We start from the raw sequence: 25,738 nt of genomic DNA on the forward strand, positions 1-25,738 counted from the left end.
CAGCAGCCCAGGACATGTAGAGACAAGACAGGCCCATAGCCAAGGACGCCGAGGACGCCTGCCACCTCCCTCTGCACCCGGGTCCTCGTTGGGAAGGAGTGGGAGAAATGACCCCTTGACGCAGGGGAGAAACAGCCTGTGAGCTGACTCTTGATTTATGCAAACGAGGCTGAGTTAATGTCAAAGTGAAATGTTTCAAAGCACAGAATAAGTTACCCTTAATTGGCAATTTTTATTTTTCTTGGCCATCAGGAGGAATGGAAACTCCAGAGTAACAGACTAGTGATAAACGGCCTCCAGCTTCATTCTTCCCACACCCCTGTGCTCTGTGTAAATTTCGATGCCCTCTCCTTGACTTTGTTGGATCCTTTACACTGGGCCCTTGTCTTTTGAGCCACATTGAGTCAAATTAGGGGTGGTGAATGCTTTCCGTCTAACACAATGACTTTTACTTATTAAATTATTTTTACTATAATAACTCTAAAGGAAATTAATACAGAAAGAAAAATGTCCATATCCCCTCTCCCATACCACAAAGACATCCACTTTTAAAAAAGTGGTTTTCTCATCCATGTTGCTAAAATCCTAGCTGACAGGTTGGTCAAACCCTCTGCTTAAGGAAGGCTCTGCTACCAACACCCAGAGACGGTCCCCAGAGACATAAAGGAAGAGAGATTTGAGCTGATTAACTGACATTGTCATATGGCATCGAGCTTCTGCTTACTAGGGCGACCTTCCAATTAGTGAAACGGGACGTTCTTCGGATGGTGTTCAGATTCAACAGTGTGGATAAGATTTCACTCTTTGCTTCCCACTTCTTAGCCTTTGCCCTTATACAAAATCCCAGGCTTCATGGGGATTCCTCTCCATCCTTTCTCTGGCATCCTAGACCCTGGTTCTGGGACTCTGGACTTCTTTGGAATGTTGACATTATGGTGCTGCTGATGGAATTCCTAAGACTTTTTGAACTGGAGTCCTAAAGAAGAGATTTTAGCTCTTGCTGACCTCGGCACGGTTTTTTCTCCTTTGTGCTCTAATGCACATGACATTGCGGAAGTGTTTTACTTGGACAGGGGAATGAGCAGTGAAGCAAAATATGTCCCCCTGCTCTTGGGTGTATTGCCCAGATTGGGAAGCATAGGTTGTTCTAAACGATTATTCTTGTGCTTCCATTGACTTGGAACTGGAAAGAAATGCGATCAGATCTGCCCACATCCAGGAGTAGGGGAGATGCCTGTTTCAACAGGATTGCCTACCAGCTTCATCTAGATGTGAGATTATGGGTCGAGGACCCTATTGTGGTAAAGGCAAGCCGCTGGTATTTTGAGATGCCATTTGGTTTTCTCTCCACATATTCCCAGAGGTGTTCCCTCCGCCGTCCACAATTTGCAGGTTCTTGCAGAAGAGCCTTGGATGATGGCAACCTTGGGGCCACACAGGAAGTTCTCAACACCGGCAATCACGCTCCTGTGGACTGGCTTTTCAACTCTGATGGCATAGGCTCTTCTTATATCAGCCCTGGGGAGGCAAATGGAGGAAATCCTGAATAAAATCTAGACACAAAATCTATGGACAAATGGCTGAAATAAATAAGCCATTTAATTAAGACTTTATAGTTTTTCCCACGAAAAACCAGGCTTGTTTTTTTTTTTTTTCGTTCCTGAGGCCTGCTGTACTAGCTTTGCTGACATTATCAGATGTTAAATCACACGGACTGAATAAAATGGGAAAAATCAGATCATGACAAACCAGCTTGGCTTTATTTCTAATTTCTATCATGATTTCCTCTTTGACCCATGCATACATAATGTATCAAAAGAACCATTTTTAGTTTCCAAATATACAAGAGTATTTTTGGCTTTTTTTGGGGGGGGTGGAATTGAGTTCTCACTTTATTGTATTGTGGCAGAGAATATAGTACATATGTTTTACTGATTCTTTGATTTTTTTTTTTAACATCTTTTTTGGAGTATAATTGCTTTACAATGGTGTGTTAGTTTCTGCTGTATAACAAAGTGAATCAGCTATATGTATACATATATCCCCATATCCCCTCCCTCTTGCGTCTCCCTCCCACCCTCCCTCTCCCACCCCTCTAGGTGGTCACAAAGCACCGAGCTGATCTCCCTGTGCTATGCAGCTGCTTCCCACTAGCTATTTATTTTACATTTGGTAGTGTATATATGTCCATGCCACTCTCTCACTTCTTTGATATTTATTGAGATGTCCTTTATGGTCTAGCGTGTGCTCAATTTTTAGAAATATTCCTTGAAGACTTGAAAAGAATGCAGATTATCTAAGAGTTGAGATAAAGTCCTAAATATGTGAATTTTATACAGTGTCTTAATCATGCTGTTCAGCATCATTATTAATTTTTTGATCACTTAGTAACAGATGAATGTTAAAATCATAATATAAGAAGTTCAGTATTTCACAATTCTATTGACTTTTACTCTCTATGAAATTACTGCTTTTGTGGGTCAATCGAATATTGAAAATTTTATATGGTTCAACGTAATATTTTGAGGCTATGTTGCTGATGCTGGTTGTCTCTGGAATCAGAATCAGAAATCATGAGAGAGGGAAGAAAACGTCCCATCAAGAACCCAAATATTGGGACTTCCCTGGTGGCGCAGTGGTTAAGAATCCGCCTGCCAATGCAGGGGACACAGGTTCGAGCCCTGGTCCAGGAAGATCCCACATGCCGCAGAACAACTAAGCCCGTGCGCCACAACTACTGAGCCCGCGAGCCACAACTACTGAAACCCGTGCACCTACAGCCCGTGCTCCGCAACAAGAGAAGCCACCGCAATGAGAAGCCCGCGCATCGCAACGAAGAGTAGCCCCCGCTCGCCGCAACTAGAGAAAGCCCACGCGCAGCAACAGAGACCCAACGCAGCCAAAAATAAAAAAATAAAAAATAAAAAAAAGAACCCAAATATTTCAAAGAGAAGCTAAGTCAGGATGTGTCCGTGTGATGCAGGGCATTGAGGCTGCAAGCAGTGGAGCAATTCTTTTATGGAATAAGTATTTACTGAGAACCAGGAACTGTGCAAAGCACTGAGATACTTAGAAAGATAAGTAAGACAGCTCCTGCCTTCAGGGAACTTAGAGGAGGGAGAGAACACGATGTAGACAAGTACAGCTCTCCACATACAGGGCGTGGGAGAGGCGGAAATGAGAGAGTAGTCAGAGCCGTCAATTCTGGGGTGCAAGATCTGAAAAGGATTCCGAAAGCGTGTATTCACGAGCCAGACGCCGGAACACTGAGAGGCTAGCAGGAGATTTCGAGAAACCTAAGCCTATTGCGCTAAGAAGTGGTGATTCCCTTTGGGTCAGACTGGACGATATTTGAGGTCATTAAAACTGTGAGGTTTGAAGAATTTTTTTTTTTTTTTAAATACAGAAGAGGAAGATTTCAGTGAATGATGTAAATGGACCTAGAATTCTGGTTTCTGGATTCCAAATTCACCATTCCAGCTACAGAGGCCACCCTGGTAGTCACCCTAAGCCGTGCACGCTGGTGCCTTGCGGCGATGGTGTCTCCTTTGTCTCCCGAAGATACGCCATCATTGGAGAGATCTGGAATTGGAGCTTAGTTAAACTGCAGCCTTCCTTCAGGAGGAGTGGGTAGAAGGGTTCTGGGATGATGGACGAATGACTGCTTTTCCACGGGACACTGTCAGCTAAAAGAGACTAAAAGAGGCCCCCCGAGAAGAGGGTTAAGGAACAGTAATTACTCCACTAGAGAAGCAGCTGAGAGCTGGATCTATACGGGTTCAGGTATTTGTTCTGCATCCTGCCCAGGGGTTGGTCCTACGTGGTGAAGCTGGTGATCATTTTGTTCTTTACGCCTCAGTATGAAAATGGATTCCAATTTAAATGTAAAGTATTAAGATTAGACTCAATACAACTTTATTAAATTCATCAGCTCAGAAGCTATAATGATGTAGATGGAGAAAAGCTGATGCTTACCTTCACTGTTTTTAAAAAGAGAGAGAAAAGAGAGAGAGAATGAAAGAGACAAACTACAATAGCAAATCTTTTCTTCTACTGAAAAAAAATCTATTTGTATAAGATGATCAATCTGTTCATCCAATGTTATTATTCTTTATTCTTTAAAACATGTTTCCAAGGTATTACTACTTGAAAAACCTGTTAGCTCTAATTGAAATTACTTCACATATGTATGGAAAAGAGTCATAAAAAATGTCTTGAAAATGTAATAATTCATACACTTCACCAGATGCTTAGATGATCTCATTCATTCATTGATTATTCAACAAAAATATATCCCATGCCAACCCTGCCCTGGGCATTGTGCCACCCAGCCCAAAATCGGGGCATTTCATTATGTAGTGGGACATGTGAAAAGAACCAATTTTCTTGAATTTCTTCTTTAGAAGTCACTTTATGGTTTCTGCTGAAACCGTAGATGAGTTTAAATGCAGACACATGAGGACAGAAATGTGGTTTAGATGACGTTACCAGTCACAAAAGACAAACTTTCCTTCCCTGTTGAAGTCTAATAGATTGGAACTAAAAATGAATTATCTATGATGCTCTTAATAAACTCTATTGGTAAACAAGGAATGTGTTTATTTTACTTAGAAAAGGCTCTGTGGGGGGCCATTTTTGTGGCACATTCTTTTTTTTTTAGTGATCATACCCAAATGGTTCTTTTTATAAAAGCGTATCATAAAATCTCCAGCACAGCCCTCAGAAGGAAACAGGGTTCATGTAAAATGACGGAGGTTTTGCTTGCATCTTCCAAAGAGATGAAGTATGTCATTGATAAAACCGGAATGACCTCAGTGTGATGGGGCAGCTGAGAACCGGAGAAGTCAACAATTTTGGGGAAAAATAGAAGCATCCAGGGCCTTTGGTGAATATCTTAATGCTGAAAACGTTTGGGGAGATTTGGAAGTATTGCAGGCAACCACTGGGTAATCGGGAGGCTTTTTCTTCTGAATGATCCCATCTAGAAGGGGAAAAGGGAAAGTATGTTCAGTGGGATAGTCATGGCATTGGATCACACACACACAAACATGCGTATATGTGGACTACATGCATATACATTTGATCACACGCATTATCTACATATATTTATAGTACAGTTTTTACATCATATATTGTACTAATTGAATGCTGCTGAATTCCAGAGCCCACTATTTTTTCCACTCTATATTGATGTCCAGAGAACGAATCATTGAAAACTTTAAAAATCAAATTGTGTGAACTTGGACAAATTTTTTAAGTTCTCTGGGATTCATTTGACCATTTTTAAAAGGGGAATCACAGAAATCTCACTGCCTGTCTTCAAAGGTTGCTGGAAATTTCAATGAAATAATCAAGTAAAAGTGCTCAGTAAGCTATACAAAGTAATGTACAAAAATAGTATTGTAAAGGTACTTTATAAACATAGGGAGCAGATGTCTTAACTTTACGATTGTGCAAGGAAACCAAAGGAAATTACCGAACTGTAACCATTGATTTAGGCAAGATCAAACAGAATGACGAACATATTTATTATTGCAACTTAAGGAAAATGAAATGAACAACGTCTGTGTTTAGAGCAGGTGGACTGTCGACGGTTGTTTAGGCTGAGTGCTGGGTACCAGGGATCCTCATTGCGTTTGTGTGTTTGAAAATTTTCATCTGAACAAAAACATGAAAAACAGTTGTTTGACTGTTAACATTAGGTAGGATGGTGCTTAAGAACAAGGATTCAGTAGCTAGAAGGCCAGGCGTCGAATCTTGCTTCTGCTTGTGCTGTCACACTAGCTGTGTGACCTTCAGCAAGTTATTTGTGCCTTAATGGCCTTATTTATAAGACGAGGATAATCGTAACACCTACATCGTAGGCTTGTTCAGAGAACTAAATAAGTTCATATTTGATAAGCACGTAGTAAATTATGTGTAAGTGTTTGGTAAAATTAAAATCTTTCGGGTTCTGAATAGGTACTATTATTTACAAGGAACATGAGGCTCAACAAAGTCAAACAACTTACTCAAGGTCACAGAGTTAGTAAGTGGCTTTGCCTGGGTTTGATTCTGGGTCAGGCTGACTCGAAAAGCTCGGCTCTAAGCGCCAGTGCTGTTTCCCGTGGGAGAGCTTCTGTAATTCAGCCAAGTCGTAATTTGGCAAATGATACCATATTCACCGTCGTGTTTAAGGGCACTTTGGAGGTCTGGAGGGTTGCTGGGCGGGTCTGTTTGCAGGAGGCCCGAGGAGCAAGTACTAAGTAGGGGTGCAATGGGAGAGCCTCTCTTGTGACCCCAGACCTTTCTGGAAGGGCTTTGAAGCCCAGAATTCCCTGGGGGCAGAGGTGGGGCCTGAGAAATACTTTGCGGACTGTTATTGGGTCTCTTACTCCACAGAGATGGTGTAAAAGCTGCTACGGATGTGATGTTCCAGTAACTGTTCTAAGAGCTTTACACATATGAGCGCATTCGGAGCATAGGTACTAAACTGGATTCTCTTAGACCACCCACCCAAACTCTGGAAGCTTGAATCCTCCTGCAGATTTACTGCCATTATTTTGCACGTTGGTCCCATTTGACCTCTTCCACAGTTCTGTGTGGGAAACTATAGTTATAATCTCCTTTCTAGAATTGGGAGAAACTGGAGTCTGGGGAGAGTCTGAGACTTTTGGACCACTGACCAAAAAGTAGTGAACCTCTGGTGGGAAAGACTGATTACCCTGGTCCATTTGGGCTGCTGTAACAGAATACCATAAATGGATTTCTCACAGTTCTGGAGGCTGGAGGTCCAAAGTCAAGGCACCGGCAGATTTAGTGCCTGGTGAGGGTCTGTCTCCTGGTTCGTAGACTGCTGTCTTTTTGCCGTGTCCTCACATGTTGGAAGGAGCAGGAAAGTTCTCTGGGGTCTCTGTTATAAGGGCACTAATCCCATTCATGGCGGCTCCACCCTCATGACCCAATCGCCTCCCAAAGGCCCCACCTCCGAATACGGTCACACTGGGCGTTAGGCTATAAAAGGAGAATTTGGGGTGGGGGGATGCAAAGTCTATAGCACTGATGTTCATAAAAAGAGATGTAGCACGATACTGAAAATACGGACTTCCAAATAAATGCCAAAAAAAAAAAAATTTAGCTCACGAAATTATCTGTAAAACAGCAATCCTAGATCCTTAGGGAATAATATACATGCTAGATTTTTCTACTCGCTTGTTAATTGCATTTTTTTCCAGGCAGATAGATAGGCAACTCTTTGCAAAGCTGCTCCATGGAATGATTTCATTCTTTAAGGACGGATTTTCAAGGTTTTTGGGCCTCACTGAAACATGGCCAAGTTGTGTCGTCTGAGAATTCTTGGGATTGTCAAATATAGGAGGAGAAGCTCACTGATTTACCCAGTCCATTCAGATGACACTGCAGGGAGAATTTAATCAGAATATGTTTCATATAAAATGACATTTCCGGAGATTTATGTAAAAACAGTGAATATAAAGGATTATGATGAAGACAGCCTATTTGCAGAAAGTTTCCTTTTTCACCTAATCACCAGCTAATGTAACTTGGAGGGAAGCCAGCGTGGCATCCCTAACCTTCCTTGGTCATTTAGTGTCTCTGAGAGGGACATACACGGACTTTCTAAGTGGCAGCAGGCCAGCTGGGTCTCCGCTGTCCACACCGTGACTTCACCACCAAAACTGGGGGTAGCAAGGAGATCAAGAGGAGGGTCATCCACAGTGAAGACGTATTTCGTGTGGAGCCTTCCCCCTTTCCCAGAAGAGTCAGCAACCCCACGAATGTTCTGGAAAGAACCACAGAGGAAGACACTAATCTGAGTGCCCAGAGGCGGTAGGTTACCCTTGCAGAGTGGACGGGGGGATTCTGACAGCACCACCCTCCAAAATGAGCTCTGGGAAGCCTGGAGCAGGATTCTAGGATCCCAGCCACGGCTCTCCCAGTCCCCCCACCCCGCCCTGTGGAGAACGTGCACTGGGACGCCCGATCCAGACTGCTTTCTGGGGCTTTCCTCTCCGGGCGCTAATGACTGGTTGAGTCAGACACACAACAGCCAGTGTCTGCTCTCACCAGCGACCTTGTGGTTCATTCCTCCCACCTTACCCACTCACTCTCCCCCGTCAACATACGCTTGGGATTACTGTATTTTTCTCTTCGTGTTTATGCTGATTACATATTTGTTGGTCTAGCCTCCCGTACGCCCTCTTTGAAGGCTGGGGATGGGTCTCTTCTCCAGCATCTGTTATCCTGAGTGTCTCGTGCCCCAAGTGGGTGTGGGAAATGCTTCTTTACCCACTATCCAGTTTCTCTGTATGTCCTGCCTTTTGCTCTGGGAGCTGGCCTGACCAAACCTTCAATCACGTCCGGTCAAGGCAGTCCAGGTCAATGCCATTCACGGATAATAAGTTCCTCCTATGCTCGGAACACAGAGCTAGGCTCTTGAAGTGACTGAGATGCAGCCTGGGTCTTCCAGAGCCTTTCAAGTCAGAGGAGGCATGAGAGCAGCATTTCCAACCTTGCTGTTAACATTCTCTGGTGGGTACCATTAGCCGTGAAATGTGTGATCAGTAATTTGTTACTACTAATAAAATACTGAGTGAGGATGACTTATTTTATAAAAATAAGTTTGGGACTACCCTGCTGGCGCAGTGGTTAAGAATCCACCTGCCAGTGCAGGGGTCATGGGTTCGAGCCCTGGTCCGGGAAGATCCCACATGCTGCAGAGCAACTAAGCCCGTGCACCACAACTACTGAGCCTGCGCTCTACAGCCTGTGAGCCACAACTACTGAGCCCGCGAGCCACAACTACTGAAGCCCACGCGCCTCGAGCCCATGCTCCGCAACAAGAGAAGCCCCCGCAAGGAGAAGACTGTGCACTGCAACGAAGAGTAGCCCCCGCTCGCTGCAACTAGAGAAAACCCGCACGCAGCAACGAAGACCCACCACAGCCAAACACAAATAAATAAATAAATAAAGTGAAGCGCTAAAGACTTAAAAATAAATAAATAAAAATAAGTTTGAGTGGATTCAGAGTTATTTTTATAATAACCCCTCATCATGTTTCTAACATTATTTATAAGTGTGATACTTGGTAGTTTTCAACTTTTTTTCCCCTTCTGATGCACATGCCTCACACACCCCCGGGAGCCCGTACAAGAAGTGGTTGCTTCATTTCAGCTGAAACGTAAGGAAGCTGGGTGGCGGTGTATGTGTGTCAACCAGCTTACCGGCTCCGACCCCATGCCTTTCTCGCCAATGCAAGGAAGCTTCTCTGAAGGCACGTCCTTCATGGTGACATAATCACAGATACCATCTTTTATGGGGAGAGGGAAATGCATTCTGATGAGGAAAGAAAGAATGGGTAAAGTTGTTGGCTAGGACAGATCTAAGCTGGGTCTTGAAAGGTAGGCACAACTTGGACAGAGAACTGTGGGGTGCATGGGTCACCCAGCAGTGAAAAGATCTGGGCAAAGTTGCAAAAGGAGGAAAGCGTTGAAAGTGTACGGGGTCCTATGAGTTGTCCAGTGTGGGAAGAAAGATGCTGGGAAGGCTCCACACTAAGTTGGGAAAAATACTGAAAGCTCTGGATGGAAGATGGAGGTGTTCAGACCTCATTCTGTATATAGTGCAGAACCCAGTTACCCAAATATGCACATTGACATGTATATTTCTATGTGCCAGGTGCATAGAATAGTTCTGGAAGAGTTCCTGAAGACATTATTTCTAAATATAACATAGCAGTTAAGGGTCCTGACTCTGGAGCCGATTAATCTGGATTCAAAAACTGGCTCTGTCGCTTATTGGCTATAGACCTGGGTTCACTGTGCCTCAGTTTCTCCACCTGCAAAATGGGGATAATAAAAGTGCTTGTGTCATGGAGTTGTTTCTAAACATTAAATGTATTAAGTGCTAAGTATGAAATGGGTTAAAATATAACCTTGCACAGAATAAGCACTCAGTCGCTGCCAGCTGCTAATGTGATGATTTTTATTATGATCTTGGCTGAGTGACGAAGTGGGTGGTCTGTGGTTGTCTGCTGATGATGTGGGTGAAATATGACACATCTTAATGAATCAACTCGTATTAGCGGAGTGATTTCAGTCGCTGTGCTGTGTTCTCTGAGCAGTAAGTCGTGTACACAACCCTCAAGGGTGTTGCATCCAGTGATAAACACAGACATACAAGTGTGGAAGAGTGAATCCACAGCAAAGCAAAGTTGTACCGATTCACTGGATCGCACAACCCAGGGCCAGACGAAGGTTATGACAACACGTTTCTCTAAGAGTCTGGAGACCTCTGGGTTGGAGACCTCTGGGAAATCTTTAAGAGCTGAGGAGGAATTTGACCTGGCAATTTCATTTTGGGTAGGAATTAGGTATCTGGAGAAGAGGGGAGGTGCCTCTGTCCTCTTTCAGGGTGTTGACCCAATCTGGTCGTGCTTCTCACTCTGCATTCTTTCATTTATGCATCGTTTGGTATTTTAAGGTGTTTTCTAAATGTTCTCAAGCTCCATTGTGTGTGTTTATGCTTCTCAGGCCTTCATTATCTTTAGGACCTTCCCAATGTAGGTCTCTGTATAATCGTGCATTCAAGAAGGGATGCTTCTCCAGTTCTATAAATTATAAATAAGGCCATTATATTTATCTCTTAGAGGTCTATTAATCTGCACATACAAATCTTTGCACGTTTTCTAGTTTTGAGAAACATTTTTTCCTTTGACCAAATCTTTTTTTTTTTTTTTTTTGTTAATTGGTCAGTGGGCCACTTATGGCATAGAGCAAATCTCCATTCACTCCACAGCTGTTTTTAAAAACTGCCTGAAGAGCTTTGCAAAAGAAGCTCCACTGACTTGGCCAAAAGAAGGGGGAGGAGCAGGGGAAAAGAGACCAGGAGGGAGGGTTGTTTGTTCAGTTTTCTCAGTAGTAAGGACCAGGAAGCCAAATAGAAGAGAAATGGAACTCAGAGATATTTGAAAAGGGGGGCTGTCAAGAAGATGTTAAACTCAGTCTTTGCTGTTTCTTGCTCATGATTATTCTTTCTTGCATTCACCCTAATTTCCTTTGAAGGAGATAAACGCCATGGAGGGAGGGGCTGCGGGTGATGTGAGATGGGTGGCCTGAAGTGTGAGTCAATATTTGCTGGGTGCCTAGGCTGGCGGTGAAGGACAGAGGATTATCTGGAGAGTGGCAGATGGTAACGGGAAACACACGCAGAAGATTCCATGACAAGCATTCTGGGAGAGGATCTTCACTCAGCAGTGACCAAAGGGCCCAGGGCAGAGAAAAAGGATAAGAGAGGTGGGAGAAACAGGAGTTAGTGGCTCAGGAATCAGGGAAACGAGGGAGAGGGAACTGTGTTTATTGGATCTCTAGTGTGTGATGGTTAATTTTACGTATCAACTTGGCTGGGCTATGGTGCCAAGATATTTCATCAAACCTTATTCTGGATGTTCCTGCGAGTGGGTTTTTGGGGGTGAGATTTGCATTTAAACTGGTGGACTTTGAATACAGCAGATTGCTCTGCATGGCGTGGGTGGGCCTCATCTAATCAGTTGAAGACCTTATAAGAACAAAAGGCTGACATCCCTGGAGAAGAGGGATTTCTGCCAGCAGACTGCCTTTGGACTTGAACTGCAACTCTTTCCTGAGTCTCTAGCCTGCTGCCCTCCCCCATCAGATTTTGGACTTGCCAAGCCTCCATAAGTGCATCCAATTGCTTTAAATAAATCAGTCTGTCTCTCTCTCTCTCTGGAGAACACTGACTGATACAGTGGTGTAATAAGTATTCTGTGCATATCTCATTTCGTTCTTAGGAGCACAATTCCAGGTCTCATAGATGCTCAGTGGCAGAGACAGTATTCAAATCTAAGTCTGACTTCCAATCTCCTACTCTGCTCCTCATTCGCTTCTTAGGGTCCAGGGAAGGGCTTTTGAAAAACTGAAACTGGAATCCCTGGCTTCCTGTCTGTGAAGAGTCTAATAGGGGACCTACTGGAGACCCAAGTAACTGGGCTGGCCGCCCCACTGTGTGGTGCTGTCTGAGAACAGCTGGCCTTCAAGGCTGAGAAATCACAGCCCTGGGTCCTTCCCTCTGAGCCCTTCCGTTTCAGTGGAAGGGGAGGTGCCGTTTCCATCCCAGGTGCCTGGAAGTGCAGCTGAGGGGTCCATTATCCCATCAACAGCCTGCCAAAGAGGTGCTCCGCTGTTCTGTTCCTTCTCAACATTTCCTGGCAGCTGCCGCCCCCTTTATTCCTGCCTCTCTCAGTCTAAACGTGGGGTTTGGAAAGCACAGGGAGGAAGGACGTGAATTCAGGGTTCAAGGTATAGGAGAAGAACTCGGACCCAGGTATGACCCACGTCTCCCGTATTCATCTTCCCTGTTTAGAACCAAGAAGCAGAAGGCCTGTGATAAGGAGGGAATTTTCTCATGCTTCCTTTCTGATCTTTGGCAGCTCCAGTTGCAGGATTGCAAAACCAGAGCAGGTTTTTCCAATTGCTTTGGACAGCAGACTGAGTCCTCAGTGTCACAGGCCTGAGCTCTCCACTTCTTATATATATATATATTTTTTTTTTTTAATTTTTATTTATTTTTTAAATTTATTTTTGGCTGTGTTGGGTCTTGTTGCTGCACGCGGGCTTTCTCTAGTTGCGGCGAGGGGGGACTACTCTTCACTGTGGTGTGCGGGCTTCTCACCGCGGTGGCTTCTCTGCACGGGCTCTAGGCACGCGGGCTTCAGTAGTTGTGGCGTGCGGGCTTCAGTAGTTGTGGCACGCGGGCTCAGTAGTTGTGGCTCGCGGGCTCTAGAGCGCAGGCTCAGTAGTTGTGGCGCATGGGCTTAGTTGCTCCGCGGCATGTGGGATCTTCCCGGACCAGGGCTCGAACCCGTGTCCCCTGCATTGGCAGGCGGATTCTTAACCCCTGCGCCACCAGGGAAACCCCTCCACTTCTTGAAATTAGGGCCAGCTGTTGGACAGCTGGCAGCTGTGGAAGGAGGGGGTGCCAGCTGGTGTCTGGGAAGTGTAAAACTCCACCAGCCTAACTGGCTTTATGCTGCTTTGAACGCTGCAAAGAGAAGGCAGAAAGGGAAGCATACGTTTCTTTTTTTCTTCAAAGGTTTTCTCTCAAGGAAATCTTTGTAACTGTAAATAAAGTGAGGATGATCTTTTAAGTAGTGAGTATATCGAAAGTTACACATCCCAAGGAGGATTAAACATATGAAACGCTATCAGTGTAGTCATCTTGACCTCATGCTTTCCTAAGTCTCTGCTGGAGTGTCTCTTCTGTAGTTGCATCTCTGCCCTCAGAAGGCATGTGTAAAACCCCAGACATTCATCACAGAGGAAGCAAATTAAGATTAGTATGTCAGTAACTGTAAGTGGGCAAAGTATCATCATTTCCAAAATATGATGGGATTACAAAGCAAAGCCCAACTACAAGCTGAGAAAAGAGACACACTTAAAACAAAGTGACTCACAGAGGTTGAACTTAAAGAATGGGAAAAGCATGGCAGGCAAATATAAGTTAAAACAAAGTATGACCCTTCATCTTGGTGTCAAAGTTAAAGTCATGGCGAAGAGCATTAAATGAAACAAAGAAGGTGCTTTACTATTTTAAAGAGAACCACATTTAAAATAACAAATATGTCCCGAGGTCCATGGGGCTGGGAAGACTGTTTCTCTTTTTGTTTTCTTTCCTTATCCAGCATTGTGGTGAAAACAAATTAGAATTTATTGAGAAACTTGAAAACCCAGGTGATTTCAAATTTAAAAACACTCCATATTTCTAGTTTTTCTTGTAAAACCAGAAAATCTGGCAATACTGGGCCTGAATTTTCATGTAGTATCAATCATCTAGGGGGGAATTGCCAAGCTATGTCCTGTGGCCAAATCCAGCTCACCACCCAAAGAAATCCACACCAAAGAAATCTATGCCAAGACCCATAACAACCAAACTCCAGAAAACTAAAGACAAGGAAAAAAATCTTGAAAACAGCAAGAAAGCTTTAACACCTTAACTATAATTTCTTATTGGAAACCATGGAAGGAAGCCAGAAGGAAATGGCATAATAGTTTTCATGTGCTGAAAGAAAAGACCTGTAAACTCACTACTCTGCATCAAGGGAAAATATCCTTCAGGAAGGAAAGAAAAAGCAAGACATTTTCAGATGAAGGAAAATTCAGAGAATTTGTCACCAGCAGACCTTCCATAAAGAGATCGGCAGAGTGGTTGAAAAAAACATGATCCAAAAATAGGTAAAAATAAATGAAACAAAAATATGATTCTTTGGAAAAATCAATATAATTGACAAATCTCTATCAAGATTTTCAGAGAAAAAACGAGAGAGAATTAAAAACCACCAATTACCAACACCAGAAATTAAACAGGAGATATCGAGACAGACTGAAGACATCAAAAAAAAAAAAAAAGTAAGAGAATACTATAAACAACTCTACACACATAAATTCTACAACTTAGGTGAAATGGACCAATTCCTCAAAAGGCACCAAGTATCACAAAATATTAAATAGTTTGAATAGCTCTATACCTCTTAAGTAAATTAAATTTGTAATTTAAAAAGTCCATAAAAAGAGGTCTTCAATTAGATGATCTTGCTGAAGATTAGTACTGAAGTTCTAAAGAAGAAATAACACCCATTCGACATAACCTCTTCCAGAAAAATATCAGAGGAAACACGTTAGATTTAAAAAAGAAACTGAGATGACTCATCAGCTTTCATTTTATGAAACCATGATACTCAAAGTTGACTAAGACAAAACACAAGAAAGGAAAATTATAGGCCATTTTTTTGCAAATACGTGTAAACAGTTTAAACAAAATAGTAGCAAATCAAATCCAGGGATGCTGAAGGATAACTTATCATGCACATTTACACCCAGGAATACAAATTTGTTTTAACATTTGGTCATCAAATAATATAATTCACCATGTTAACAGAATAAGGAATGAAAAACATAGAGTCGTATGAATTGATGCAGAATAAACATTTGATAAAATTCAATACCTAATTTGTGATGAGAACTCTTTACAACCTAGGAAGCAAAGAAACTTCTTTAATCTAATAAAGGTTATCCACAGAGAATTTATAGCAAGCATGGTACTTAATGGTAAATTATTGAAAGTTTTCCCCTGAGATTAGGAATGAACCAAGGATGCTTCTTATTACTGCTTTTATTCCATACTCTGTTGGAAGTCAGTGCAATAAAACAATGAAAAAAACCCATGAAAATTGGCAAACAATGAATAAAACCATCATTATTTTTAGAAGATATATATACCATATACACACAAATACACAATTTACAGGTATGTAGAAAATTCAAAAGAATCTGCCAGTAAACAGTTCTAATTAATAAGTAAATTTAGGTTTTCGATTTGGTTGTTGGATACAAAGTTAGTTTGTAAAATCAACTGTACTTCCACCTAGTATCAACAGACAAAAAGAAAATAAAATCTAAAAAATGATATCTTTTTGCTAGCACCCAAGACAGAAAAAAATAATCTAGGGCTAGATCTAACCAAGATTTTAATAGCTTTACATAGAAAATGACAAAACCACAATTGTGTTAGTTTTCTGGGTCTGCCATGGCAAATTTCCAAAATGTGTGTTGCTTAAAACAAGCTTTGTTTGTTTGTTTTTTATAGATCTTTATTGGAGTATAATTGCTTCACCATACCGTGTTAGTTTCTGCTGTATAACAAAGTGAGTCAGCCATATGCATACACATGTCCCCATATCCCCTCCCTCTTGCATCTCCCTCCCACCCTCCCTATCCCACCCGTCTAGGTGGTCACAAAGCACCGAGCTGATCTCCCTGTGCTATTTGGCTGCTTCCCGCTAGCTATCTATTTTACGTTTGGTAGTGTATATATGTCCATGCCACTCTCTCACTTCGTCCCAGCTTACCCTTCCCCCTCCCCGTATCCTCAAGTCCATTCTCTACGTCTGCGTCTTTATTCCTGTCCTGCCCCCTAGGTTCTTCAGAACCATTTTCTTTTTTTTTTTTTTTTAGATTCCATATATATGTGTTAGCATATGGTATTTGTTTTTTCTCTTTCTGACTTACTTCACTCTGTAGGACAGACTCTAGGTCCATCCACCTCACTACAAATAACTCAATTTCGTTTCTTTTTATGGCTGAGTAATATTCCATTGTATATATGTGCCACATCTTTATCCATTCATCTGTCGATGGACACTTAGGTTGCTTCCTTGTCCTGGCTATTGTTAATAATGCTGCAATGAACATTGGGGTGCATGTGTCTTTTTGAATTATCGTTTTCTCAGGGTATATGCCCAGTAATGCGATTGCTGTGCCATATGGTAGTTCTCTTTTTAGTCTTTTAAGGAACCTCCATACTGTTCTCCATAGTGGTTGTATCAATTTACATTCCCACCAACAGTGCAAGAGGGTTCCCTTTTCTCCACACCCTCTCCAGCATTTGTTGTTTCTAGATTCTTTGATAATGGCCATTCTGACTGGTGTGAGGTGGTCAAAACTACCTTATCATAGTTTTGATTTGCATTTCTCTAATAATTAGTGATGTTGAGCATCTTTTCATGAGCCTCTTGGCCATATGCATGTCTTCTTTGGTGAAATGTCTATTTAGGTCTTCCCCCCATCTTTTAATTGAATTGTTTGTTTTTTCTATATTGAGCTCCATGAGCTGTTTGTATATTTTGGAGATTAATCGTATGTCTGTTGTTTCATTTGCAAATATTTTGTCCTATTATGACAGTTGTCTTTTCATCCTGTTTATGGTTTCCTTTGCTGTGCAAAAGCTTTAAAGTTTAATTTGGTCCCATTTGTTTATTTTCGTTTTCATTTCCATTACTCTAGGAGGTGGTCAGAAAGGATCTTGCTGTGGTTTATGTCAAAGGGTGTTTTTCTTATGTTTTCCTCTAAACGTTTTAAAGTGTCTGGTCTTACATTTAGGTCTTTAATCCATTTGGAGATTACTTTTGTGTATGGTGTTAGGGAGTGTTCTAATTTCATTCTTTTACATGTAGCTGTCCAGGTCTCCCAGCACCACTTATTGAAGAGGCTGTCTTTTCTCCGTTGTATGTTCTTGCCTCCTTTGTCATAAATCAGGTGACCATATGTGTGTGGGTTTATCTCTGGGCTTTCTATCCTGTACCACTGATCTCACACTACTATACACTACTATATGTAAACTAGATAATTAATAAGGACCTGCTGTATAGCACAGGGAACGCTACTCAATACTCAATATATGGGAAAAGAATCTAAAAAAGAGTGGATATATGTATATGTATATGTATAACTGACTTACTGTGCTGTACAGTAGAATCTACCACAACATTGTAAATCAACTATACGCCAATAAAAATTAATTTAAAAAAAAGTAGCCACCCAAGCAGAGATTTGGGAAAAGAGCAAGCATGTATGGCTGGTAAACTGGTATGTCCAAGGAACAGCCAAAGGTCAGCAGAATTGGAACATGGTGAACAAGAGAGAGACAGCTGGAGAAGAAGGGGTCAGAGCTGGGGGAGATCCCGGGGACCCTTGTAGGTCAAGAGAAGGAGCCTGGCTTTTACACTAAGGGTGACGGGGGTCCTCTGTTGGATTCGAGCGGGAGAGAATGTGATCTGACTTAGGACTTGGAAGACCCATTCTAGTTATTGATCGGAGAATGGGCCTGAGGTGACAAGGATAGTGTTAGGGGGACCTGGTGGTAGACAACTGGAAAGATGAACTAGCGCTAGTTTGCGTGTTTCTATTTAGAGAAATACAAAGTGAGAGCATCAGTTGAGAGAGAGCGATGTGTACACCTGATAACAAGGGAAGTCACGACAGTTCAAACCAATAATTACAACAATGAAAGCGAAATGCCACATTCACCCAACGTGTTCCACGGGACTTTATTCTTCTCTACAGCCCTGCGATATAAAAGGTTAGGATTGCTGAGTAACTTCTAATGATACCCTCTCAGTGGGTGGCACATCTGGAACTAGAACCCAGGCCCCTTTGCTGTCAAAACTGAGCCCCTACAGGCTGCATCTCACTAGTCAGTGAGTTTAAAGGCTGCATTTCTAAGTAGCCTCTAGCATTTTTTTTTCTTAATTGCCAAGTTCATTAACTGAGCAATCTCTTTCAACAGTGTGTTTCTATTTTCTGAGGGAGGACACGGCAGATTCTTTCCCGTGACACTAGTATGTTCTCCATCATCATTTTCGTTTGCCCACGCAGTACGTAACCTCGGGGATACTTACCTCTTAAGCCCAGTAAGTGATCTTCAGCAGAGGAATGCAAGTGTAGAGGGTTTAACTTGAGGAGAAGCCTATGTGAATGTAACCTGTGATGATAGCATGACTCTATTTTGGAATCAGCAAGACTTTGAGGGCTCTGGTTGCCAGGAAGGAACTGTGTCTACACCTCAAATAAGAAAACAAGGTCACGTCGTGAGGGTGGCTTAAGTCCATTTAGGAGGAAGGGAAGGTGGCCGAGTTTTTCTGTTCTGTGGCTGTTCAGACCCCCTGTACCCCCTCTGTTCTGGCAGAAGATTGTACCAGCCTGGGAGGTGGGAAGAGGAACCACTGTAAAACCATGTAGACGATGTGTTGACTTTCAGAATTGGTTGATGACATCAATCCAGGCTTCAGAAATAGTTGGTTGCAAAGGAAAATGGTTCAGCCAGAAACACCTAAAGGCATTGAGATCATACTCTTTCAACCAGCCCGTAACACCCTTCTACTGCAAAGGCAATCCAAGAAATGTAGCGATTATGGGGTTTTTTTTTTCTTCTCTTCAAGGTTGCTAAAACTTGACTTTACCCAGATATAGTTTTTGTTGTTGTTTTTTGTTTTGTGTGTGTGTGTGTTTTTTTTTAAGAAATGAAAAGAGTCCAAAAACTTACTATATGCCCTTGTGTAAGCTGCTAAACCCCACTAAAGCCTTGGCATTGTCATAGTTTTAATTGGGGATGATCATTGCACGCTCTCAAAGAGTTTTTGAGAGGATGTGATGAGAAAATCCATGTAAGGTGCTTAGTAGAGTGCCTAGAACACAGCAAAAACTTGATCAATGATAAACAATTATGGAGGTTTCTTTAAAAAAATCTTTATCAGTTAGTTGTGATTCTTCGATCCTGTACCCTTCACTGTCTTCAAAACGTCCTATTGGCTTGATTTCATTTTCAGACCTTTTTACTTCTCTTTAAGGGCATTTGGGTATAGAACACGGTTAAGAAATGGAACCGGGATCTCTTCTGCCCTGGAGCCAAGTTCCAATCAACTGTCCGACTGTACTGGTGTTAGGAGGGTGAATCAGGGTGATGAGCAATGAGCCTGGGAATCCTGGCACGAGCTCTGTCCAGGGTTTGCTGCTGTTTGTATAAATAGCTATGTGTCTCCAGGTGATGCGCTAAGGCACCACACCCTAAAAGAGGGAGTTGCAGGGTTTTCTCTGTTAAGGGAAAACAGCCAAAAGAAAACATCTTACTCTCTCTTCACTGCAGGAAGAACACCAGGCATATTCCATGGACAGCCAGAGCCGGTGAAAGCAAAGCCCTCTCACTGCATCCCTGGAATAGCTGAGAATCTGCCCTTGAATTTCATAGATGGTGATTCCCAGAATGTCTGTGCAATGTACTTGGAGAAGGGCGCTGGGTGACTGACCAAGCTGTCCAGGGCCATCCGTCCCTCCCAGAGAAGCTCAGCTCTCCCCTTGGAGAGTAAAGCACAGTAACACAAGGATATGTGGATGGACAACTGGCCTTTTAAAGGTATCTGGGATGGATCAGACCTTGATCTTACCCTTCCAATAGTCCTTTTGTAGTTTTTGTCTTTTGGTCAATGTCATGATTACCATGGAGGCTGGCAGAGAATTAAGGGATCTGGTTTTCTTGCATGTTCTGGATAGGGAAGTGGCTTCACAGTAAGAGCCTGGAGATGTAGACAAAGCTAAGAAAGTGGCTGTGCTTTTTCATGTCCTGGGGTGGGAGGAGGAGGAGCTGAGAGTAGTAGCTACTTTCTATTGAGAGCTTACTCTCTGTTAGGTATTGCACAGAGTATTTTGGGTGCATTGTCTCATTTAATCCTGCGGCAAGTTAGAGACAGGGGCTAGGATCACTTCCATTTTGTGGGTCAGGAAACCAAAACCGAAAGAGGTTAAATAATTTGCTCGTGTTTACACAGCTAGTAGAACTGGGTCTTTTTTTCTCTAATACATCTTTATTGGAGTATAATTGCTTCACAACGTTGTGTAGGTTTCTGCTGTACAACAAAGTGAATCAGCTATATGCATACATGTATCCCCATATCCCCTCCCTCTTGCGTCTCTCTCCCACCCTCCCTATCCCACCCCTCTAGGTGGCCACAAAGCACCGAGCTGATCTCCCTGTGCTATGTGGCTACTTCCCACTAGCTATCTATTTGACATTGGGTAGTGTATATATGTCAATGCCACTCTCTCACTTCGTCCCAGCTTACCCTTCCCCCTCCCCGTGTCCTCAAGTCCATTCTCTACATCTGCGTCTTTATTCCTGTCCTGCCACGAGGTTCATCAGCACCATTTTTTTTACATTCCATATATATGTGTTAGCATACAGTATTTTTCTTTTTCTGACTTACTTCACTTTGTATGACAGACTCTAGGTCCATCTGTCTCACTACAAATAACGCAATTTCGTTTCTTTTTATGGCTGAGTAATATTCCATTGTATATATGTGCCACATCTTCTTTATCCACTCATCCGTCAATGGACATTTAGGTTGCTTCCGTGTCCTGGCTATTGTAAATAGAGCTGCAATGAACACTGGGGTACATGTATCTTTTTGAATTATGGTTTTCTCTGGATATATGCCCAGGAGTGGGAATGCTGGGTCATATGGTGGTTCTATTTTTAGTTTTTTAAGGAACCTCCATACTGTTCTCCATAGTGGCTGTTAGAACTGGGTCTTGAATAAGACCCTCTGACCTTAGAAGCTGTACTCTTTAACCATGAAGCTAAGAACTTGTGACTTTTAACAGGACTCAGAGAAACATTAGACGAAGATATTTCTTCAAGAGCAGCAGCTACATCTTTGTTGGGTGTCCTTGATTCTAAGTTCCCGAAAGAGAGGGTCCACGTCTTATTAGAATTTAGTATCCCTGTGCCTGGCTGCTGGCCCGCCGTTGATAACCAATAAATGTTGGTCAGCTGAACCGACTGAACTGGTAAGTTCAATGTGACAGTTTTTCTCTTTTTCTTTAATTCTTTTTTTTTTTTAATGTGGACCATTTTTAAACTTTTCACTGAATTTGTTACAATATTGCTTCTGTTTTATGTTTTGGTGTTTTGGCCGTGAGGCATGTGGGATCTCAGCTCCCCAACCAGGATTGAACCCACACCCCCTGCATTGGAAGGCGAATTCTCAACCACTGGACCACCAGGGAAGTCCCTATGAGACAGTTTCTAATAGCTAGACTTACAAGTTAGGAGATGTGGTCGTCTTACATTCTTCCAAACAAACAAAAATCACTAACCTCTTTCAAGAGTGGAATCTAATTTAATTCAGTTAAAAACCCTCCTTCCAGTTCCTTAAAAACTAAAAATAGAACCACCATATGACCCAGCAATCCCACTACTGGGCATATACCCTGAGAAAACCATAATTCAAAAAGAGTCAAGTACCCCAATGTTCACTGCAGCTCAATTTACAATAGCCAGGACAAGGAAGCAACCTAAGTGCCCATCGGCAGATGAATGGGTAAAGAAGATGTGGCACATATATACAATGGAATATTACTCAGCCATAAAAAGAAACGAAATTGAGTTATCTGTAGTGAGGTGGATGGACCTAGAGTCTGTCCTACAGAGTGAAGTAAGTCAGAAAGAGAAAAACAAATACCGTATGCTAACACATATATATGGAATCTAAAAAAAAAAAAAAAAAAAAAAGAAAGGTTCTGAAGAACCTAGGGGCAGTACAGGAATAAAGATGCAGATGTAGAGAATGGACTTGAGGACACGGGGAGGGGGAAGGGGAAGCTGGGACGAAGTGAGAGAGTGGCATGGACATATATACACTACCGAATGTAAAATAGATAGCTAGTGGGAAGCAGCCAAATAGCACAGGGAGATCAGCTCGGTGCTTTGTGACTACCTAGAGGGGTGAGATAGGGAGGGTGGGAGGGAGACGCAAGAGGGAGGGGATATGGGGATATATGTATATGTATAGCTGATTCACTTTGTTATACAGCAGAAACTAACACACCATTGCAAAGCAATTATACTCCAATAAAGATGTTTTAAAAAACAAACAAAAAACACCCTCCTTCCTTCCTTCCTTCCGTCCTTCCTACCCTCCTTCCTGGCAAGATGTTGAAGTTAGAAACATTGTCCCTCTGTCCATCCATTTGCCATAAATTATCAACTTTCTTTGGTCACAAACACCTGACACGGTGCCTGGTATGAGTTTGGGTGATGATATATAACTGCAGCTTAAAAATACTTGTTAAAACAGGAATGTACCCTTTGCAAGGCTAGACTTAAATATGTAAAGGAACAGCACTGCCAGCCATCAATGCAATACTGAGGGAATTAATCTGATTAATGAGGTGTCACACTCAGGCAGTTATCCTGAATGTCTCTAGACGTAGAAGTTACTAGTCCTGTAAGTGATATGGCTTTTTTTTTTTTTTTTCCATTGGTGGGTGTGTGAGTTTGGGGGATTGGTTGGTTCTTAAAAGAATGTATCTGATCCACAGAAAAGGGCTGATTCTATCAGGTTCCCTTGCCCTTCTAAGCTTAGTGCTTGTAATTGTTTAAAGAAGAACTAAGATGACTATCCTGATACCAATGTCTGCAAGAGCCACAAAGTGAAGACAAATCTTGTCGTTGGTCCCAAAGCTCAGGAAGAAGCTAGAGAGAACGGCCCGGCATGGGGTGATCACGCTAGCCCGGCATTTTAATTCCTTCTAAGTCAGTATATTTTTCCTGGAGATGATCCAGGACACTTCTACAGAGTTGGAAAACTAACATTACATTCAACAACAAATGGCGGCACATAGGGTCATTGCTGTAAGGTCTTTGTGCCCCCAAAGACTTCAGACAAAGTATGTGCTTTTTCTTAGCTCCTCTGACTATGAAAGGCTACCAGGGGTGGTGTAGGGACTTCAGCTATAGGGCAAAGCTTCCCGCTCTTCTGGACAAATAAAAGGGATGAGAGGTACGCTCCTAGAAGAAAGTGGGAGCTCTTATCATTGTAGAGAAAAGAATTACTGCCTCGGGGTTATGGCTTTGTTTTGGAGAGAGATGAAGAACTGAGTGGTGTTTTAGGACTATCCTGGTAATCCAGCTTTCAAGGGACTGAAGGACACACTTCCAAAGGGCTGGAAATGGGAGGTCCCCACTGATGCCAACAGTGGGGCAGCAGGAGGGAGCTCAGGGTGGCCTTGAGTGGAGATGTCTGGTGCTTTGGAAGGGATGGGATGGGGCCCATCAGAAGGAGGAGAGAGTGGCATTTGATCTACTTTCTGCTCCATAATCTCAAGCTTGGAAAACTGCCACGGTACTTGGCTTTTGTCAACCATCAGGATGCCGGGGGACACCACAAAAATCTCACTGTCTCTAAGAAGACTAATTCTGTGAACTCTGGAATTCCCCGGCATAGCAAAGTAGACTATGAGTGGAGGTCATTGCCTACACACCCAACCCTAGGCTACAAAGAGATTATAACTTTATACAGCTTTTCCAAAAGGGTATTTCAAGGAATATGATCGCAATGATGTCAACAGAGGGGTACTGTGGGGGAAAAGTCATCTATGTTTAAGGAAGTTTGGAAAATATGTGGTTAAATGAGTTAAACCATTTCTTTTCTACATGATTTCTCAGGGCTTTTCATCTGCTGTCCTGAATTGTGTATCTCTAAGAGGAAGACTATGTATATATTTCAAAAGTCAGGTTTCAACGTAAAATGTAGGTGACACTTCTCCTTACTTTTGGGTTATACCAGTAACAGAATATCATTGGCACATGGCTTAAAGCTGCAGAAACAGACATGGATTTGTGTACTTGTGTGAATGTGTATACTCTAGAAAAGAACCAAACCAATGCCTTATATACAAGGATAGGATTATTGGTGGGGGATGTGGGTGAGGACGGAGTCGGGGGTGGGGGCAGAAAGAGGTTCTTTGTGGCAGAGATTTAGAAAAGTCAGCACCCCTGATTGAAGGTCAAGGGTCCATGATTCTAATTCTGAATCCCTGGATGACCTTTGCAGGGTCACTCGGCCTATCTGGTTGTTTCCCCATACACAAAGCAGAAATTTGAAAAATAAGGGCATAACAGACTTACGAAAGATTACAAGGATTAAACAAGCCCGTGCTGTTAAAATGTTTGGAGCCCTGTGGTCAAGTACATGGGCTAATGACAGGATATGGTCCTGGCCACCAGCAGGATTAACTGAGGGGTTTGCCCGGCAGGCACAGAGCCTGTTCCGCCAGAACTGCGGGCAGCTGACGTCCTGGGGTCAGGGTGAGTCACACCCTGTGTGCCCCGACATGCAGGCAGGCACGCCTGCTGCACTCTGGGGCTGTAGTGGCTTACCTCCCCCAAAGACAGCCCTGAAAACTGGAAAAGAAAGAAAACCTAGCACAATGAGCCGGTGGCCTGTCTCCTGTTGCAGCCAGAAACAAGACAAAATGGCCCAGCCAACCTTCAACCAATACGGCACCGTCCTTTTCTATTAGCCTCGGGGTTTTATGGGAGTGCCCAAGTGGTTATCTGCTTGGAACCCCTAAATCCTACCAAAGACGTGGGGCTCCCAAGACAGGACACATCCAAAAGTAATTTTTTGTGTTGGTGGTGATAGCAAGCTCGTGTACATTGGGCGTGTAGCAGTATCCGGTGTCCAAACGGTATGCTTCCTCTCCCGGTGCTGAGTCATTGGGCTGTCGGGCAGTCTGACTTGAAAAGCCCATGAGGCCTGGCCTGCCACAGGGAAGCGTGGCTCTTTCGAGTAGAACAAGAGCGCCACCCCGAGTGGTACGTGAGTACTGCATCCCCTGCTTGAAAGCAGTTCCGAGGCTGATTACCCGAGGCCCTTGGAAGGCTCAGCACTCATTGGAAATCTTAAATTCGAAATTGCCATTTTGATTTCCATCATCAGTTTGGGGCTCCCGGTTAATGATGGCCGCTCTTGCGACTTGGATTATCCTAATACAAAAGCTGATCAGATCCCTGAGCCGGTTCTCGGCAGCAAAGAACAGGCTGAATCAAGCCAAACCCACAGTTGAAGTGCTCTTTCGAGGGGCTTCTAGCAGGCTGGCCTGTCCCGGTGACTTGTCCCTGTCTGGCCTCTTGCCTTCTCTCCAGCCTCTGACTCTGCTCATGTTACCATGAAGCAAACAAATGTTTGCCTGTTTACATTCTCTACCAAATACTACCCCAATATGAACCTGGGCAAGACATCGGTAAGTTGTGATGTTCTCAGCAAAGACAGGCAGTGGATGGGTGATGTGGTCCCCAGGAATATTAGCTACTGGACATTCATTTTTAGCCTAAGCTGGCATCAGAGGGGCTGTGTAGCTCTCCTCTGGTTGAAGGGACCATAGTGCCTTCGTAAGAACTCAGAAGGCCCGGATTGAATCTCAGCTCTACTAATTTATTCATTCAGTATTAAGTGAGCACCTGCCTCATGTCAGGTTCTGTTCTTTGTGTTGAGGACTTACCAGCTAATAGAAAAGAAAAAAATCCCTGCCCTCATGGAACTTGTGTTATA

At 43.0% G+C, this 25,738-nt stretch overlaps 1 long non-coding RNA gene across 4 annotated transcripts in view; it reads left to right on the forward strand.

Annotated features, from left to right (window-relative positions):
- Positions 1-15,876: 15,876 nt before the first annotated feature.
- LOC309650934 overlaps positions 15,877-25,738 on the forward strand; it is a 55,048-nt gene continuing 45,186 nt past the window's right edge. For all 4 annotated transcript variants that reach the window (XR_014257831.1, XR_014257832.1, XR_014257833.1 and 1 more), the window contains exons 1-2: positions 15,877-19,758; positions 21,006-21,191. This is a non-coding gene — a long non-coding RNA (uncharacterized lncRNA). The remainder of the gene's footprint in view (positions 19,759-21,005; positions 21,192-25,738) is intronic.

Source organism: Balaenoptera physalus (assembly GCF_965194825.1).
Source record: "Balaenoptera physalus genome assembly, chromosome: 20".
In the NCBI taxonomy this organism is placed as follows: Eukaryota; Metazoa; Chordata; class Mammalia; order Artiodactyla; family Balaenopteridae; genus Balaenoptera; species Balaenoptera physalus.